Source organism: Cyanistes caeruleus, chromosome 1 (genome assembly GCF_971803275.1).
Source record: "Cyanistes caeruleus chromosome 1, bCyaCae1.hap1.1, whole genome shotgun sequence".
NCBI classification, from domain to species: Eukaryota; Metazoa; Chordata; class Aves; order Passeriformes; family Paridae; genus Cyanistes; species Cyanistes caeruleus.
In genome coordinates, this window is record NC_141701.1 from 77799674 (window position 1) to 77820807 (window position 21134).

General features: G+C 38.9%; 1 long non-coding RNA gene across 1 annotated transcript in view; it reads left to right on the top strand.

Moving 5' to 3' along the window:
* Positions 1-5121: 5121 nt before the first annotated feature.
* The window catches only part of LOC147655641 (uncharacterized), a 37502-nt gene continuing 21489 nt past the window's right edge, over positions 5122-21134 (top strand). The window contains exon 1 of the long non-coding RNA XR_015289538.1: positions 5122-5235. This is a non-coding gene — a long non-coding RNA (uncharacterized LOC147655641). The remainder of the gene's footprint in view (positions 5236-21134) is intronic.

The following is a 21134-nucleotide window of genomic DNA, read 5'->3' on the forward strand; positions in this document are numbered from 1 at the left end:
TTTAACTTGAGGGCTATCCTGTTTCATGTTTTCATCAATAGTCTGGACAAGGCAAGGAAATGCACTTTTATCAAAGTGCATGACATCCAACACTGTTTCACAGGTGGTGTACTCCAGGGCTGGGCTCTGAATGACATCTCTGTATGGGTGAAAGGTTAACACTTAAGGTGTAAGCAGGTTGACTTGGAATGGGAACCATTGCTGTTCTCTGTTATACGCCGAAACTTCTTGTTCCATGGCAGTTAGTTCAAGGAAACTTGCATAAATTCTGGACTGAGCTTAAGGTAATTTCTGATGACAAGCTGTTATGATCATGGTTCTGAGTGTTGTTCATGGAACATTTATACTTTGAACTGTAGTTTAGCTGTATGCACACTTACACATACAGATACATATTCTGACATAAAATGATGTGTCAGTCTAAATGATAACGGTTTAGGTGACATCTACTCTAGTTTTTCACTGCATCAGTCAGTATTTCCAGTTAACCAAACTGCTGATCTATACTGTTTTGATTACCTGGGCTTGTTACATGAAGAATTGAATATGGCATAAAGCTGTCCAAACTAGTGTTCAGTGTGTTGCTTCTTCCAGTATAGCTCAGGACAACAGTGTGAATATAACATTAAATTCCAGAAATAGTGTGACCATGTTGGCATGACTAAGGATTCCTGCTCTCTAGTCTGGACTTTCAGTGTTGTCACGAAGTAATTCCATTGCTTTCTCTTCTAACATAGGCATTAACTGCCACTGCGTTGACACTATCAATTTCCCATTATATAGACATGATGAGCTAAGTGTGAAAGAGTAAGGAGCTAATTCTGTTCAGAGCTTTACAGTGGTGTGACTTACATCAGAACACTGCAAAATCTGGTTGGAGATCTGAAGCTGGTTTTCAATCTTATTAGTATTTTTCAAAATAGCTCTGTATAATTATCCCTGTAGAAAAGAAGCTTTCTACACAATTAAAAACCTAAGTTGATGACTGCTATAAGGGATTATTTTAAATTGCTTTCATCAAGCTGGGCAAATTTCACATTACATTTTTAAAGTCACTGTTTACAAAAATCTCATAATTAAAAGCACTTGGCAAAAATGTTAATACTCTTTGAACCAAGGAGTAAAGTGCATGCAATTTTTCTAATAAACTGTTGAAGCTACACTTCCAGTCTGGAAAATGCTGTTGCATTTGTAGGATAGGACTCATGCTGTTTTTCCTAAGCACTTATGCTAGTCATGTATTCAGTGATTCTTAAGAATCAAACGCTGGATAGAGTGCTGTGCTGTAAACTGTAATGATTAAGCACCTGTAAATTATTTATTGCCTAGTTACAGATACCTGGCCTCTTTGGCATACTTTGGCATATGAGGTGCCAAAAGTATCCAGACAGGGTTCTGGAGACAATTCAAAAAGAACCTAGATCTACTTCAAGTCCTGAAAAATATTATGTAAAGTAACTTGGATAGATGCTTTGCTGGTTTATGGCTGTGATAAGAGTAAATGTTTTTCATAGCAGCTTACATGGTGCTGTGTCTTGGACCTGTGACCAAAGCAGTTTCGGTAATACAGGGAAGTTTTAGGCATTTCTTTCCTTCCTCTCCATGCAGCCCACCAGCAAGCAGGCTGTGGGTGCACAAGGACTGAGAAGGGGACACAGCTGGGACAGCTGACCCCAGCTGACCCAAGGGATATTCCATGCTGTATGACACCATGGTCAGCACATGTAGCTGAGGGGACATTCTGAGTGATTGTGTTAGACTTCCCACGTAACTGCTAAGCTTGATGAAGCCTAATGTTCCTTGGGATAGCCAAATATCTACCTGCCAGTGGTAGCGGTGAAGTGCCGCAGCAGCGGAAAGGCCGGAGCGCCGCGATTTCTCTAGAGACAGCCCTGAGAAGGGCTGGGCCGAAGCGCGTGTGTGTGACTTCGGGCAGGCGAGTGATTCCAGCTCGGCTCAGCGGCGGCAGGCAGGCGACACGGGAAGAAGGGACGAGAAAGCTGGTCTAGCATTCCGCCGAGCGCAATCCTTTATTCAGGCAGAGCTTTGGCGAAGGGAGCCAGCAACAGCTAATCTCCCGAACAGGGGAAAACCCGGAATATTCACAGGGGAGTAGAGGGGCGGGGGGAGCCTGAGATACCTGTATCGGGGGGGACAGCAGGGGGGAACACCAATGGGACACAACAGTTTAACACATCTAACTCAAAGAGCCCTGGGAGCGACACATTGTGTCTCTCTTGCAGAGAAGTGTCTTGTCTCCAGGGGAGAGCCAGGATCTCGGGCCCGGCGGGCTCCTCCACACCCACAGTGTGTGAAGAGGTAGTGGGAAGTGATGAATGAACGCTTCATTTTGCTTTGTTTGTGCATGGCTTTTGCTTTCCCTACTAAAGTGTCTGTCTCAGTCCAGAAAATTTCTCATTGCTATCCTTCCCCTTCTCTCCAATTCCACTGTGGGAGAATGGGTGGCTGTGTGGGGCTGAGCTGCATGCTGGGCTTAATTCACAAATAATTATTATGGTTTAACACCCAAATTAAGTATGCATGTCCATTTACTGTGAACCAGATAGATGTGGTAGGTGATCTGATGCACAATCACAAGCAAAACATTTCCTATCATCATGAAAACCCTGGAAAATATTCAAAGTTCACAGGCCAACTTATATCCTTCTTGATAGATGATTCTTAAAATTAACAAGAGTACAAATTTAAAATCCAAAACACTTACCTTTAATTACAGCTATGAGGCACCTAATCAAATTTGATAAATAAGTATTAATTTTCCTTGTTGACTGCATACAAATTGTAATTATAAGTAGTAATTTATATCATTTTACTAGGATGTATTTGATTCATTCTGCCATATTTTTGTTTGGTTCCAGTTCAGTTGAGAATTATAAGGATCACTTACACGTATGACAATGCGATGAATGTCATTCTGTATAGAAATTGTGTATAGGAGCGTTAAAAATATCGGTATGATTTAAAGTTTGTTAGTGTGTATGGTTTACTGAAAACCTGAGGAAAATGTAGAAATAAGTTCTGCTTTTGTCTTGCTGTCAGAATACAAGTCCAGATGGGCAAGCATTGGTACAGAGAGGAGTCAGCAAAGGTGCTGACAGTGTTAAAACAAAGCAGAGCAAGGGAGAGAAGTGGCGGCCCTGAAGGAAACTGAGAAGAAGTGGGAACCATGTAGAAGACCCAGGTTTGCTGTCACAAGGTTTCAGTCTCTGGTCATAGTCTGAAGAGTTCAGAGATCTCTGCTTCCAGTTCTCTTTTGTGACCTTTCTGGGTCCAGGTGTTTGGTCTCATGGGCAGGTTTTTCTGTGAAAGGGCAGAAAGCCAGAAACCAGCTGTAGGGGAGACAAGGAATTAAAAAAAAAAAAAAAAGCAAGGGAGGATGCCTGTTCTGCTGCTAAATGGGATCTCAGGGCCAAGCTGAGTAAAGGGATTATACATTGGGAACCAAAACCCTGAGGCTGGGCTTTTGGCACAGAGAGTCCTGCAGTATGACTGTCCAGAGCTTCCACTCCGGGTTGTATAAAGCAAGGAAGAGAGGAGTGTAACGCAGTAGAAAGGCTTCATTGTTACTAACAAGGGAAGGGTCAGGGCAAAGGGTTCAAACAGAGGATCACCAAGCACCCTTGATACATTAAATGCTGCTGACTGCAATGAAACAGAGTTAACTTTGCAAGTTAGGAGACAGGAAAAATTGTCATTGATTATTGACATCAGCCTGTGTAGTGGTTTTGGTTCACCAATTTGAGTTTCCTGGCCAATGCAACATATCATGTAGTGGGTTTAGCACTGACTAAAATCACCAGTGCACCTATTTATTTGCTCATTTCCTGCAGTGAGATATGTATTAGGAGGGCAAAGCAGGCTCAAAATTTAAAAGGTAGAAAAAAACCCCTTTATTTACAAAACTAAGAGAATAATAAGAAACAGAATAAAACCTTCAGGAACACTTTTCCTCCCATCTCCACGACTTCTTTTCTTTCCCAACTGAAAACACAGAGACAAAACCTGGGATTTTCAATCAGTTGCCACCTCTATAATAGTCTTTCATCAGTTCTTGTAGGGAGAATAGTCTCTCTCACCATGCCACGGAGACTTCTCCGCAAGAAACTGCTCTTTCCTGGCTTTTTAATTTCCATGAATGTCAGTCGCCTTGGAAATCTGCAATTGTGAAGCTCCTCCCATCTTCCACAGCCTTCCTACAGCCAATTTCATGGGCCATGTCAACTTATAGGGTATTATTTTAAGGATGAGCTGTTCAAAAGCAAAGGTTCTCTTCATCTATCCCTGAGATCATCTCTGGGAAAAGAGGTCTTCTTCTCTCCCTGGGGGAAAGGGTCTTCATCACTCTCATCTCTCTCTTCAAGCTTCTCATGGGATCACAGCTACTTCAACATCTGCTTTGCTCCATTGTGGATGCCTCATGTCTACAGTTTGAATACTCCATCCCCCCACACTTTCTCATTAATTAAAAGCGGTATTCTAATGTATCAATCCATCTCCATGGCCTTAATGAAAGAAATTTCAGCCCTAATACTAGGCATCTCCTCATTCTCCTTCCATCTGTGACTTGAATCCTTCTTTACTCACCTTGGTGTCTTCATGTTGTCCTCTACATGTCTTCACGTCCTTTTCTTTCACTCAAGAGAGGACCAATGTTTTGCAGGTTTCATCTGTGCAGTGAAAGAGTTAATATCTCACCTGGGGCCTGTGGATGGCCATGATGGTTTCTGCCAGGCAGTGGCTGAAGCAGTCATAGTGATGGATTTCAGGCCGTGCTGGGCCTGTGCCAAGATCTCAGGGGGCCAGAATGGTGGAAGCCGCTCTGGACACATGGCTGCTCTCCATCCCCTGTTTCTTTCAATGTCATCTGTGATGGCTTCCCCTCCCTCTGCCCAACAGCCTCGGGCCCTGCAGGCTGCAGTGGAGGGGGCCTGGCCCAGACCAGAGTAGTTCCCGGGGCCTGGCAGACCCCAGCTCAGACCTGGCTGAGGGATGGGGAGGGCTCAGTGACAGACAAGATGTGACAGCCATGGCCTGGCCCAGCCTCAACTGGGGCCCCATGGCCTCCCATCCCCCTCCTGGCCACCCCTGGGGTCTGGCCCAGCCCCACCAGGCCGCAGGGGCCAGCCTGACCGGCACCCGGTTACCTCTTCACGGCCAGAAGCAAGAGAGAGATTTCCCAGGCTTGTCTGTCTTAAAAATGTGGAATTCACAAAGGTAGACCCAGATTCTAAAGGCTTTAATAGGTTGTCAGTTCTCAGAGCTAGCCAGGTATTGGTTTCTACCAGGCACAGAGGAAGCTCTCAGCAGCTTCTCTCAGAAAAATCATTTCTGTGGGAGGCTTCTTCCCTCCTCACCAAATGTCAATTAATGCAAAATCAGCACAACCTGTATTAAGGACTGTGAACTCTTAGGCTGTGACTGAATCAACCGTACTAGCAGTGGGTTTTTGGAATCAGAGGAATCAGAGGTACACTTAGCCTACACAAGGATTCTATTTTTGGAAGCTAGGGAAGAATGAAAAATAATATTACCAGTGTATTCAGGACAGGAAATAATGATTTCATTCTGTAGTTCTCTACCAGCAACACAAATAAATTGTGCTGTCGGCATCCTGTTCTTCCAAATTGACCTTACTCCAAACTCTAATTGTTCTTGTAGACATCAGGTTTATTAGAGAGTAAGTTTTGCCATGTTTCCCTTCCAAGAAGGATGCAGGAACTTTAGTGAGGTGTAACATAGATTTTCACATCTGAAATGTCTGTATTCTGTTTATATTATACATACACAAATAATTTTAGAATAATTAATCTGTTGGGTATTACAGTCAGCTCACTGTGATCTGGGACCAGTCCAACTGGGTGGCATGGAAATAATAGAGGGACAGATTCCATGGATAGCCCCAGGATAGATTTTAATGTTCATAGAGAGACCCCATGGTCCAAGGGGCTCCTTCCAAAGACCCAGAGGTGTGACGAGCTTCAGAATGTAAAGGGATATCTGAGGGTAAAGAAATCCAATCACAGCCATAGGACAGGGTTTTGATCTTTTAAGTCTAAGGTAGCATGACTTTACTAGCATCCCACCCACACCCCGCCTCCCAAGGGCTTCAGGTTTATTCCCTCTGTTCAGGAGCCTGGATCAGGTATGATCTTTCCCATCTAATTAGGTTCCCACAGTTGGGGAGGTGTGTGGGAAGGGAATGTTTACTTGGTTATGTGACTGAACACATCCATCAAAAGTAGTTCGGGCAACAATATCAGCTACATGCCTGATGTCTTTGGATTTTTTTCTAAGATTGCTAAGTCAAAAATTCTCTTGTATTTTTTTTTTTTATGTCCTGTGTAAATTGGAGCAAGTTGGTTTAAGTCAGATACCCATCCCTTCTCTTACTGACACCTCATCAATCATTTTATTAAAAAAGAAATCAGGGTGAAAAGAGCATGGTTGTTTGGTTACTTTACAAAGATACTTCTAGAAATACCAGTAGAAAATTTTGCAATCATATGTGATCTGTCTTCAAAATTATGATCTTAAGGTTTATTTGACATGTAATATATTAGCGAAGATCAGCTTGCACAGAAGTCTCAATTTAAGTCCAGCTTTATAGCCCTATTCCATAATGTGCACATTCCTGAAATTACAGTGATTGCAATATTATATGAATTTCTAGATCTGCTTCAGTACAAATTTGCTCTGAGGCAGAGGAAAAACCCCTCTTGGTGGAGTTCAGGTTGAAGATCTTTCACTTTGGAGGCCTCTGAATAAACAAATTTGAGTGTATATGAAAGGGAAGGCCGAAGCATCTTGTGTGTGTGTCGTGGTTTTAAAACAGTAACTAAAAAATTACTTATTTCTTGCTGTGAGATATGGATTAGAGCAAGAGCAAAACAGGCTTAAAACTTAAAAAGGAATAAAGAAAGTTTATTAACAAACTACAAGAATAAGAACACCAGAATAAACTTCCAGAAAGCCTTTTTTATCCCCTACTACCCACCATTCCTTTGTTCACATGACAACAGAGACAAAAAATCTTCAGAACTTTAGTGGTTAAAACAGTCCCAATTCCTGCTACAGTCTTTTCATCAGTCTTTGTAGAGAAACAGGAGTCTCTTTCTGCTAATCTATAGAATTTTTCACAAGAAAACTATTTTTATTATAGCTTTCTATTTTTCTGATGCCAGTTGCCCAGAAATCCGGTCATCAGAATTCACTCCTCCCATTTCACATCACTCTGAGGTGTGTATGGGTCATGAGTCTAGGGATGTCATTTTAAGCATGAGTTATTCAAAGCTTCATCTGTCTTTGTGAGCTTCGCTGGAAATCAGTTTTCTCATTGCCCCTCCAGGCTTCAAATTTTCACTTCACTCTGTTCCAGCACTTCACTGTATCACAATTACTCTACTTTTTACTCAAAATCCACCCTTTGAACACTCTATTCCTCCCTATATACTCTGTCATGAATTAAAGGAGTTTTTTCAAGACCTTATTGTCTATCTCCATAGCTTTAACAGAAAAATATTTCAGCTTATAAAGCATCTCCTTATTCTCTACCTTTTCTGAAGCTTCTTTTCTTCACTGTCTCTGATGGTTTATAAAGTCTCTTTACATGTTGATTACTCTCTTTTTCTCTCTCTGGATAAAGGGATTAATCTGCAAGTCTCATCTGGGTAATGAAAGGGTTAAAATCTTGCCCAGGCTTTGTAGATGGTTCTGTGATCTCTGCCGGAGCAGCAGCTGGAGCTGTCTGCGATGGAAGATTCTTCATGGCTGCTCTGGAGAGTGTGGTCACTGGCTCAGCACGCCGCAGGTCAAGAGCTTTTTTTCTTTTCTTTACTCGGCAGTCTCTGGTGAATTCAGTCACAGCAACATCACATTTCACAGCCAGGAAACAAAGAGGACAAGAGTGCTTTGACTTTACATCTTAAGGAGGTGTTCACAGGTTGATCTCACTTTTTAGTGGTCAAAACTGCTGTCAATTCTTAGAAATGACTGATAATTGGTCAGGAGGAAAGACTCCCATCAGCCACCAGCAGCTTCAACTTTCCTTAGCTCCCAATGCTATCTTAAAGTTAAAGCCACCCCATGACAGGGTGGAGGGTTGTGTGATGTAGGGACAAGTTATCAGATGCTGAGTATATCAGGCGTAATGGGGCAGGGGTAAAAACAGATGGATGTTGGATAGTTTGTACCCATGGTTTCACCAAAGCAAGGGAAATCTTACTTAGGACCCAACTAATGTCATGAATTAGCAACTCACAGTAAGTAGTTTGATGTCAAAAATATGTGAGAAATGCTATTTCTTACTAAGATACTTTCAGTAGGTCTCAGGTAGCTTGGAGTTCTGTTCTCATGGAGCAGAGCCCAACTGAGATCCATGAGACAGACTTCAGTGGCAGAAAATTTCTCATGTATTTACTGAAATAATCTGCTCCCATCCTGATGCAAAAGAGGAGATTTTCCTACTGACCATCTGCTCCACATTTGGAGACAATGTATCTCCATCTATATATCTTGTAAAAAAATAATCCCGCCGGGTCTTTGAATACGATCGTAAGTGAACCTGAGAAAAATCAGGAGAAACATATATACAAAACAAAATGGGTGTTTCTTTACAAAATGTTTAATGAAACTGTGCAGCTTCTTTCCTGCAGAATATTCTGGTTCGCAAAAAATGAGGTCAGGGAAATGATCAAAATCATGGAAGCAAAAAGCATTTAAGTTATAGAATGTAGAGGTTTTCTACATCTGACTTATTTCAGAGTTCTTCATGAAAACAGACAGAATTATAAACCCTTTTATCCAGGACATCCCGAATCATGAAGAAATGGGGTGACTTATTTAAATCCATGAGCACTTGGAATTTAAAAATTAAACTAGTCCCAATGGTCTTGTGTACTAAATCTTAATCTTGTCTAAGTTTCATTTTATACCATCTAAATCAGACATAATCTGAGTGGTCATTCACATTGTCTCTATATATATATTGTTCATATGGCACCTCATAATTATTCCCCCTTCCAATATTAGAACTGCTAACGGTGTTGTTTTCAACATGTGTTTAATTCCTATGTATAACTCATAAGCAAGTATTCAGTTTAAAATTCAAGAACATACATGGTGTGCAACAAAAAAAGGAGTTTGTCCTGTTAATACTCTTATTTCAGCTGAATTTCAGGACCTTGTTTTTCTGTTGTCCAATCCAGATTCTTCAATCAGATGGTTGTGGTTAAATTGGAATGATGAGAGGGAGCCAACAGTTGTCTTCTGCGTCCAAGTCTTAACATGATTGGAAGCTTGCTGCCAATATTTCCTGTCTTCATCACCGTGTCTCTTAGTAATGAGAAGTCAACAAATCCATGAAGTGCTGAGGTTCACATTTCATAAACTGCAGCTTTTGTCATGCACATGTAAAACTGCATTAAAAATGGCACATTAGGTTTTCAGCTGATGAAGGATAGTATATCTTCTTTAATTCTTTTCATAATTGTTTCTGTCCTTTGGAGTATTTATTTAGACATAAAAACATAAGACACATCAAGTCAAAATTTGAATGGACAATGTTATAAAGGTAAATGAAATCAGAAAATTCCTTTTATTTCAATTCCTGTCTTTCTTAAGGAAGAATCTGAGCTCATTACAACTAAATTGTGTATGCATATTGACAGTCAAAGAAATCCCAGTCTTCCATTCATAATGACCTTAAAATCAAAGATTAATTTTTGAAATGCCAATGATTTTGTGGGTTAATAATTTTGATAAAGCACCCCCAAATTTAGGTATTATTAGTGTTATCCAATTAGATAAAATGACTAACCAGAATCTTCAACTGACTCTATGGGGCCAAGCTAAACCCTTATGTAACTTTATAATTATGGCCTTGAACTGATGCCAAGAGAGGAGAAAAAGAGTGTGATGATTATTTTAAAATTCTCTTAACTCAGGCAATAGGAGCATGTCAATCTTTACCATTGTGAACATAGCAATATTTTGTGTTAGTCATTAATTTCTAGATTTAAGATTCAGGATAGAGACAGATACCACTTGGTTTATGCCTTTTATTCTTTTGTATGTTCTCTGTATTCTTAACACATATATTTGTAACTCAGTCACCTATTGTATTAGTGACTAGTTTTCCCAATACTTTCCCTAAATAGAAAGAGAAAACAAATTCCAGAAATCCAAGCCCTGGGAGGTGCAACACCCTAGTGCTATCTTGGTTCTTCCTGGGAACCAAGGTTGAGAACAACTTTTCAAGATACATTCTCCTGGTCAAGGTACAGCTAGTGTCAAGGTGGGGACTCCAGAGAAGGGGCTTGAAATGGGGAGGAATTGCATCACCACTTGTCCTCCTAATTGGTGCTTTTTATCAATTATGCTAATTTCCTAAAACCTATGAAAATGTACTCACCCCTGGGGGAAGTGGGCTTTTGTGGACATCTTTCCATAACTGCTCCTGAAAGCCTTCAGATCATTAAAGATCCCCTTCCATATTAACTTCTTAGTCGGATTGCGTTTCATTTACAGGCTGGAAAAAGGCAACAAGATGCTAAAAGGAAAATTGTATAAAATTTGGATTTACTAACTGAAAGTGGCATTTTGAAAGTGCTCACAGAAATATAAATAGGGAAATAATGCTTAATTTGTCTTAAACCGTTTAAGCTTTCAAATACAGTTTCACGATTTTCATTTTTTCTTTTTTTGTCTAAATGACTGGTTTTGTGTCAGATGGGGAATTGTGTCAGTAGTTATTATTAGTGTAAAAATCTTCTGATGCTGCTGCTTATACTGTTTGTTCTTAAAGGAACCCACTGAGAATGTTTGCACTACTGTGTGATACCAACAAAGATGGTTCCTGATCTTTAAATATCTTCTAGTCCAACAAGAACTGTTATAAACTGACATTAAAATGACAGCATAGGGTACGTGTACTATGACACTTGAAATGCTAGAAATAATATGATATAAAGTGTGTGAACATCTTAGTCCCCAGGTGTTTTTTACAGCCTTTGTCAAGTGGATTGACTAGTTCATGTTTAAAGAAAGATATTTTTTATATGTAAGACTCTGACCACAATTTTAGTGAACAAGTCAATAGATTTTGACTTTTTCATCATAGATGTGACCTGTTTTCTTAGAAGGTTTCATGAAACTATTGAATTGACTATATTAGAACAGTTTCTTTCATTGGCCCACCATCTTACTACTTGTGCTGTTCAGACTCGTGGAAAGCCTGAGGACGACAGAATTTTAATGTGAAATCCTCTCAAATTCACACTCCACTGTGACTGTGAGTCATGTAAACTGAGGTATCCTCCTGGGATTAATGCTACACTTTCACATCTGTTTTTATTGTTCTTCTGATCAGTTGAATTTTGGCAATGATCTCCACTTACCTGCAGCAGATTCCTGATGTTAGCTTGTTTTTGGAACACATTTCCACATTGGCGCAGATTCTTAATAGAACCATAGCCTAGTCTGTGTGCAAACCCTAAACCTGAGTTCCCATTTGTTGCAGACAGCCTACTTGGAAGTCTCTGTTTTTTTCCAGCAGACTGTTTCTACCAGATATCCTGAGTAAAAATGCTTGCAATTTGCCCTCTGTTAACTTTTCTGATTTCTAGGATTGGCTTAGCTTACTCTTGTTTAATGAAACATGTTAGTTCATGCTACCAGTCCCCCTGTGAGTTCTTTCAGAACTTCAAGAGAACATTTCCTTCTGAAGTTTAATCTTTTCTGTCCTACTGTAAGAGACAGCCTGATTATATTAAATTGTTTCTGTTAAGTATCCAGATTCATCTTTGTTACTGAAGGATCCAGTTGCTCAATTTACTGGGCTAACACTGAGCTTCCATCCTGGAAAGCCTTTCTTCTTTCCCACTGGTATATTACCTCACAGTGGGAAATGTGTTTTAAACTTGCATGCGGCCTTTCATTCTATATCAGTCTGGTAAGTTTACTTAGTTTTTAATGGGATAAATATGTGTACCTACCACTGGCTCTTGACAGAAAACAGGCATGGTTATAATTAGTCACTCTGGGGTGGCACTGGATTAAGGAATATTGATCCCTAATGTCCTTAGAAGGATGTTATACATGCATAGCATTGCCTTGTTGACTGTAAGTTTTATAATTAAAGGATTATAAAATAAGATTACAGTTAGAGTTAATAAGAAAAGGTTTGAATGACAATGTACTTATCTCCTAAGGAATAATACAGAATTCTTCTTGCTTGAGACATTTAAAAACAAACAAGGCAGCTGACCTTTTCATCCCTGACTTCTCATTTGATTTCAAACTGCCTCATTAAGCATTTGTCTTTGATATTTTTATTTTGAGAAATGAATTTTTACTGTTTGGTAGAACTTACTTTGCAGATAATATGCAAAGAGTTTTTTTTAACAGTCTAAATTTAATCATGATCCCTTTTTGTTCAGGGCATAATACATTTAATACTCATAACCTGAGTTAGAAGAGGCAGTTAACTCTGAAAAGTCTGGTAACTTAGCATCAATGTTTTTGTTTCTGTACTGTTGCCTATTCTCCAACCTGGAAAAGAAACTCAAGATAATCCTACTAAGGAGTTAATATGAAAGGGGATCTTTAATGATTTGAAGGCTTTCAGGAGCAGTTATGGAAAGATGTCCACAAAAGCCCACTTCCCCCAGGGGTGAGTACATTTTCATAGGTTTTAGGAAATTAGCATAATTGATAAAAAGCACCAATTAGGAGGACAAGTGGTGATGCAATTCTTCCCCAGTTCAAACCCCTTCTCTGGAGTCCCCACCTTGACACTAGCTGTACTTTGTCCATGAGTATGTGTTTCGAAGAGTTCCCAGGAAGAACCAAGATAGCACCACCAGGTACCCCACCAGGGCTTGGATTTCTGGAATTTGATTTCTCTTTCTGCTTAGGGAAAGGCCATGGAAAAGTATTGGGAAAACTAGTCACTAATACAATAGGTGACAGAGTCACAAATATATGTGTTAAGAATACAGAGAACATACAAAAGAATAAAAGACAAAACCCAAATGGCATCAATACTACTCCTGTTTTGATTTATGGCACCTTAAAATTCAGTTTATGATAGGAAATAGATCTATCCTTTAATTGCTTTCAGCTTCTGGCTGCAAGCTTTATCATGAGAGAACTACCTTGTGGGGAAGTACAAAACAAAGTAAAGTATATGTTCAAGAATGGATTCTAAAAGAGAGGTGCTTCTGAGTAACACCTTGCACAGATTGTGTGTTTCTTCCTTACTTGGGTTCAAGTAAAGAGAGAGGACTTAAAAACCCCCACATTTGCAACATCATGGTATATACTCTAAAGATGTAATTTTTTTGCAAACTGATATTAGTGGTTTAAGAAGAGCCCTTTTGAGTATGCTAGTAAGAGAGGAAATTGTCACTTTCTAGGAGGCAAGAATTTCTGTAAAATACAGTGAGTTACACTGTTAAGTAATAACTGTAGAAACTCTAGACATCTTAGGAAACACACATAATAAATGGGATTCTTAGTTATCTGTTGAAGAATAGAGAACAAAAGTGTCACCAAGAAGTGCAACACTTAGTTTTGCAATTGTAATCCCTCCTGTCTCCTGTGCATTTGAGATCTGCCCAATTAACTCCATGTTTCAATAATGAATAACCCCAAGCCTATGAAACATCTCAAAGTTCCTATTAAAAGTGTGCAGATTAAGAGGGCTCATGAACTTGATGAGCAAGGATGAGTGTCTGTCAGCAGAATCTGTTGAGAATTAAGTATGAATAGCTGAATAGAGAGACATCTTAAGGAGATTACAAGTGGGATCGATGACTGTACAGTGTACGGACAGATTGTTTAGGGACCCTTTCTTCCCTGAATAAATTAATCAAGAAGCAGCAGTACTCCAGCTTGCCAAATGAACTTAAATGATAAAGCTGGTTTTATCCACAAAATCAGCAATAATGCAGAATGAAGTCCTGGAAAGTGTTGCCATGTATTTTGTGAAATAGTAGATCCCTAGACTGGCTTTGCAGCTCCAAGGATCCAGAACATAGAATGAAAGGTTGCCTCTGCAGCCTGGTCTTTTGCCTACACCCTGCCTTGCAAATTCAAGGTAGAGGATCATTTAAGTCTACTAAGGCTTGAATGCTCTAGAGTGTGGCCTGTCTAATCACTGTTACACAGTGACAACTGAATGAATATTCTAGTTATGCTATTACAGGTGAAAACCCTAGATATCCCCTTGTTGTCACTCACTTAAGAGCAGAGTCTACCATGAGAAGCTCCTTATTTGGGTAGTCATCTCCCAGGCCCCAAAGTAGAAATGATCCAAATCTGGCAACTCACAGAGCTATTGAAGGAAAAGATTGCATCTGGTCTTAGATGCACTCAAATGAGGGCCTGGGTGAAGTTTATCCTCTTGTAGCACAACTGTGGACAAGAAAAGGGAATAGAAACTCTAAGTGCTCAAAGCCTGAATGGAAGTCGGCAGGCTAACATAAGCTTTTACAGAGACAGAATGACCAGCAGCAAAAAAGGGATAAAACTTGAAAGATGTTGAAAGAAAATCAGTTTCAATGTGCTGAAAATGTAATTGATCCATTTCCAGGGTCCTAGTACTCCAAAGGAAGAACCTGAGAAGTGTGACACTTGGTGTACATTTAGGATACCTCTGTCACTTTTATTGAGTTACTCTGAATTGTTCATATGTGTCATAAATAAGAAGTCAAGCAAATGACAACTACTGTGGGGTTGGAGAACATACAGTAAATGATGAGATTATTAAAAGATTGAAGATAGAGAGTCATCAAAAATATTTCAGCTTCAGTTTCAAAAGTATTGTTAAGCTTAAATTTTAAGAGACCACATATAACTATTTCCTTCCTTCCTTCCTGCCTGCCTTCCTGCCTTCCTGCCTTCCTGCCTTCCTGCCTTCTTGCCTTCCTGCCTTCCTGCCTTCTGCCTTCCTGCCTTCCTGCCTCCCTCCCTCCCTCCCTTAAGTGGTGTTGTGCTTTTTTGCTGTTGAGAGCATGAGCACTGAAGGATTAATCTGCATTTATCTTGCATAAATATTGAGAGCTTATATGTCCCCGTTACATGCTTAAGAAAATATGAATGAGGGAAATTATCAAAAGTATTTCTTTTATACCTTTTAACAACTTTCAAGCCTCAGTAGAACACCCTGGGTTTAGTATAATTTTTGTGATTTTTGTGATTATGTTCACAACTACTGTTATATTTAAAAGTGTTCCATGCCGACTCTAACTCATTCCTTCTGTTAAACACTCACAAATGAAATTTGTTACTGTGACATTAATGGCTGACAAAATAGGTATTTTCCACTTTCTTTCAACTGAAGGTAGCAGAAAATGTAGAGAAATAAGTGAAGAGAGTAGTCTCTGAGTAACATGAACCAGAAAAGTTCTGCTGAATTTGATGTAATAGTTCGCAGGGTGGGATCTGGGACCTGTGAGATGCAGTCAAACTTCTGCTATGTCTGAGAAAGCAACCTGTAAAGTAGATTTACTGCACTGTGTTTCCTGCTTAATAATTTTTCATTAGGAAAAAAAAGGTCCAATTTACCGTAATTCTTGCCATCTAGGTTAAGTGTGAAATTATTGTTCATCTTATATGAAAAAATCCTGACTTTATTTCCTAGGTAAATCGTAAAAAAGAATTAAAAATTAATTTACATTAGAGATATGAGTGATTGTCAAGGAGATAGATGAATTTATTCTGCTGTAACATGAAGCCAAAAGAGTCATTTAAGAAATTAAATTCATCCACTATGTTTCTGTTTTTTTCCCTATTGCAGGCTGTGGCTTCTCATGCAGCTAAAGAACATCTTTTAATCACAGTCTTTGGATATTGTTATGTTTTGTTTTTTTTGTTCTGGGTGGGAGTGTACCCTTCATGTTTATTCTTATGGCATTGTTAGTCTTAACCTATACACAACCTTGTTCTTTAAACAGATAAAATAACTTCATGTCTTTACTTATGAAAATAAACCTTTCATTATGCCCAAGGGTATCAGTTCTACTTGGTTAGGTTTTTTGAGTCAAAATAAAAACATCTTCAAACACAAAAAAGCCTATGTGAGTTAGCTTGAATTTGTGGAGAGGGAGAGGAAAGAGGAAAAGGAATGGCCATGATTTCCTATTCCCAATGAGACATGGAAATAAACAAAAAAACCCCAACTTTTTAAGTGCAGCATCCCTGCAAGGTGGAGGAGAGAAAAATAAAGGCAAAAAAAGAAAAAGCAAAGCAATCACCACTGTCCCACAGGAGACATATAATCTTGAGTGTCACTTTGGACTTGATCCTCAAAAGAAGTGTGTCCCTGTGGCAATTCTGAAGCTTGCAAAGCTTTGTTCTCAGCTGGAGTGACAGACTTGGCTTTATTATGGATGTTCAAATACTTCTTTGCAACTTGAGAGAATAATTCCTTAATGTTCATGGGGGTTTGCTCCTCCTGAGAGATGGATAAAAAATGGCAGCCACACAAAAGTCTTAGTCAAGTTATTTTGTCATTTAAAATTTGAGAACTGTATAATTAAGAAACTCCCTGAGAAACAATAAATTTGCCTTAAGTGTGTGGCAGATTAAGTAAGCTGCTTATACTTTCCAGGTACAAAGATGAATTAAACAAACCCAGTAGCTCCCTTACTGCAGTATTTTCATTGTACATTTAATTTGAATTAAGGTCTCAAAATAATGGATGCTGTATTTTGAAAATGTAAACAAAGTCTGTCTATATAATTGTTGAAATTCTTGAGATATAATTGCAGAATTTCAAACATAAGCAAGTTGCAGTGTTTTTTCCATTTAAGATCTGAGAGGAAAACAATATATTTTACTATGCTTTTACAGTAAGACAAGTACTCTCTTTCTTAATCTCTCACAGTAACATATATTTGTTAAGCACCTAAAAATCATGCCATGTAAATAAGAGGCTGAACAACAGGAGAGTTGGGAGAAAGCCCAACATTGTTCACAGATCTTTGAGTTTTGAAAGAGTGAGTCCTTATGTTTCCTTACTCTTTTTCTATCTGGAAGGTTGCAAAGAACAAATATTTACTTTGATGAAGGATCATGATCCTTATCATGGTTCAAAGTTTAAACATCACATTCTAACAGTACTCTGTGCTTTAATTTCTACAGAACTCTCTGAAATTATATCTGTTAATATGTTTAAAAGTAATTAAGCTTATTAGGTTTTAAATTTCTCTTAAATTTTTCAGTCTCTCCCTTGAGAAATGGCTTGATTGGAAAAAATGCATTTCTATGATCTGACCACTACATATGAATTACTTGTACCCAAGTATTTGAAAATAATCCATTGTACCAAAAGCAGTAGAAGTTGACATGCTGCCCAGAAAAGTGGTGGATGACCCATCCCTGAAATTTCAAGGCTGGGTCAGATGGGGCTCAGAACAACCTGGTCTTGTGAAAGGTCCTCTCCATGGAAGGGGAATTTGAATTAGATGATCTTTAAAGTCCTTTCGGAGCCAAACCATTCCGTGATTTTATGACTTCAAAAGACAAGCAGGCAATGCTAGCATTACACATTACATTGTTGTGCTGGTTTTGGCTGGGATGGAGTTAGTTTGCTTCACAGTAGCAACTAAGGGGACATGTTTTGAATTTTTTCTGTAAACAGAAAAATAATTTTATTATATTATTATATTATTTACTGATAATAAAGATATAATAAAGATATGATTTTGTTATTGCTGAGCAGGGATTACATTGAATCAAGACTGTTTCTGTTTCTTGTACTATCCTGCAAGAGAGGAAGTTTGGTGTGAACTGGGAGGGGACACGGGCAAGACAGCTGGCCCCAAGTGACCTAAGGGTTATTGCAGAACTGTCATATTCAGTATACAAAGCTGGGGGAGAGGAAGGAAGTGGGGGATGCATGGAGTGATGGTATTTGCCTTCCCCTGTGTGTGAGTGGGCCCTGCTCTCCTGGAGATGGCTGAACACTCACCTGCCCATGCGAAGGGATGAATATATTCATCCAATCTCTTTGCTATGTTTGTGTGTGTGGCTTTTGCTTTACTTTTTAAATGGTCTTTATCTCAATTCATGAGTTTTCTCATCTTTATCCCTCTGATTCTTTCCCCCACACAGTTGGTGGGGAATGAGAAAACAGCTCCATGGGGTTTGTTTTCTGGTTGAGGTTAAGCCATGAAAATTGTATAGATGATATTGTCTTGTTCCAGTAAAATGGGGTTCCATCTATATCTTTATTCTTCAGTCATAAATGACATTTAGCGAGACTAATAAAAAGTTCTTGTGGTTTTCTTAATAAATTTTCTAACAGAAGGTTTCATGTTAAGCAATTGTACATTTTATTTTGTGCTATTTTATGTAGTCTGTTTTCACATAGATTTTGGTCTTTTCTGTCATGTCTTGTTCCTCAGTTACAGACTCAAGAAGCAGAGTGAAAGAGGAAAGAATTCTTTCCTTAGGCTGTTACCATACTTGTGAATATACCTACTTTTATTTTTTTTAGTAGAAAGGCAAAATAATCAAAAGTCTCTAGTGTTAGAAGTTCATGGGGCATATTAATTTAGGGGAATAATTTCAAGTAGATTTCTTAACTGATACGTGTTCTTTTCTCTAATTCAACTTGTATGTTTCCTTCTGTGCAAATTTAAATTATACTTTCATTCAATTTAAGATAATTATGATGAAAATTATACACATATAAAATGAGACAGTCTAACACTTTCAGTTGTGTCCAAAGGGTTATTTTCAGCTATTTCAGGAGGTAAATAGTAACATGATAATTTTGAATTAGGGTAGCTTAGTATAGGCATAGGTATTTTTTTAGCTGTTCATGTTTATCTTAGAAGGTGCACTTGAGGCTCTCATTCATATAATTGATAAAGATACTGAATAGGACTGGCCCCAGTACTTAGCCCTAGGTAACACCTCTTGTGACTAGCCACCAATGGGTTTAACTCCATTTCACCATCATTTCACTGGGCCTGGCCATCCAGCAAGTTTTTTACCCATTGAAGAATATGAACCTCCAATCTATGAGCAGGCAGATTCATCAGAAGAATGCTGTAGGAGTGATATGGGATCATTTAACTAAACGACTTTCAAGTAACATTTAAAAGGTAGTAAAAAAAAAAAAAAAAAGTAATCTTATTTCACAATCATAGGAAATGGCATTTCCAGTATAGGAAATAGCAATAGGAAATAGCAATATAATTCTGGTACCATGAATGGCACCTTAATAAATTAGATGAAGTTTAAACCTTTCTTCTCTATGGCAGGTAGAACTCAACAAATGGAGCATACTTTTGAAAATTTGTTAGCCAGACTTCTATAGCACATCAGTTTTCTAAAGCAAGGAATAGTTCTGTCAGTATATCTGAGTGCTGTAGAGGATCTGAATCCTGCTACAGGCCATTCAGCCTCAACATCTCTGCAGCTGTAGAAGTTGTCATTAAGATTCTGCTAAAATGGAGTAGAATTGATGTTGTAGTGTGCATTTGCTAGCAGCAATGAATATTGGACAATCAGTGCTTTCTCAGCATGGTTTGGCACACTTTTCACTTAAGTCAGGATATTTAAATAGAGGTTCTTCAAACTAAATTTAAAGGAACAAAACCAAAATACATTTCAGATGTTTATCTTCAATTGCAAAGAATGAAAGCTGAACTTTTCTAAAAGGTTTGTAACTTTTCTCAAACTAGAACTTTAGAAATCAATATTATTGCTTCAAATATTTGCTATATATAAATAGTTTCTAAGAAGAATGAAGATACTTTCTCCACATTTCCATGTGTGCTTGTTCATAAAACAAGGAGAGGCACACAGACATGAATTAATCAGTCTAAAAGTGTTCAAGTACATGATGAGCTATCAGTGTTTGTAGAATGGCAAAGTACTAACTCATCCAGGGTGACTACATATTTTGGATGTAAGGTTAGACACTTTTTTCACAATAATGATTTGTACTATATTGGGCTTGTGTGGCAAGGTTTTGATAATGGATGGCTACAAGGGTGGCTTCTACGAGAAGATGCCAAAAGCTACCTCAGTCCCATGAAGCCAAATGCCAGCTGGCTCCAAGACAGAGATGGCACAATGTTGCTGCTGGAGATGAATAGATCACATGGACACAGCTCGAGGTGTGGTGAAAGGAAGAGAGAGTTTATTTCTTCTTCCAGGATTTATAGGTTTCTGACCACAGCCAGGGATTGGATGGTCAGGATAACACTTTCCCAACTGCACTGGCCATGAGAGATGTCCATCACAAGATGTGTATCAGAAAGAATGTACACATCTCTATGTTTATAGTTACTGTCCTGGGAAAGTTCCTTAGAAACAATATCAACAAGCTCCAAAGCTGAGTTTTTCGGTTTTAACAAAAAAGAAAAGAAAAATGAACAAAGAAGCTAGCAACATTCTAAACAATCAAAAGGATAAATAATAGGAAAATACAATACTCCATACAATAAGAAGGCTGTAATTTCAGGGTGCTATCTCACCCTTTTGCTATTACACAAAAAAACAACAAAAAATTAAAGTGAAAACATCAACACCTGCTAGTGGATGGCTCTCAATTTGGTCACAGAGGCAGAATCCATGGCCATATTGAAAGGTGCCTGGGAAAACTTCTGAAATGCCATGACAGCAGCCCGTAATTCCACCCATTGGGCTGATCCAGCCTCATGACTCTTCAAAACTTGCCACTTAGATCCTTCCTTCCAGGTCCCAATGGCCTTTCCAGTCCTCCACGAAGCATCAGTAAAGACAGTGGGTCCTTACACAGGCCCTGACTATGTTTGGGCCACAAAGAAAGTTCAATAAAGTTTGCCACTGTCCGTGACTGATGGGGCAGGAGAAACCCCTTCCAAGACATACAAAGGATTGGACCATTCATCATTTCATTGGCCAATGATACCTGTGGAATGCAAATCTGGAGTGGTAATGAAAAAACAACGACATCAATGGAAAGATTAATGTGATAAACTTGATGAGAAACTGCTCACATAACCTCCTCCAGCACCTGCTGTGCCTCTGGGGTCAGTGTCAGAAGTGACTTTAAATCGCAGTCCCCCTTTAACAAACCAAACCAGGGAGACAGTTGTGTTGTGGTCAGTCCCATA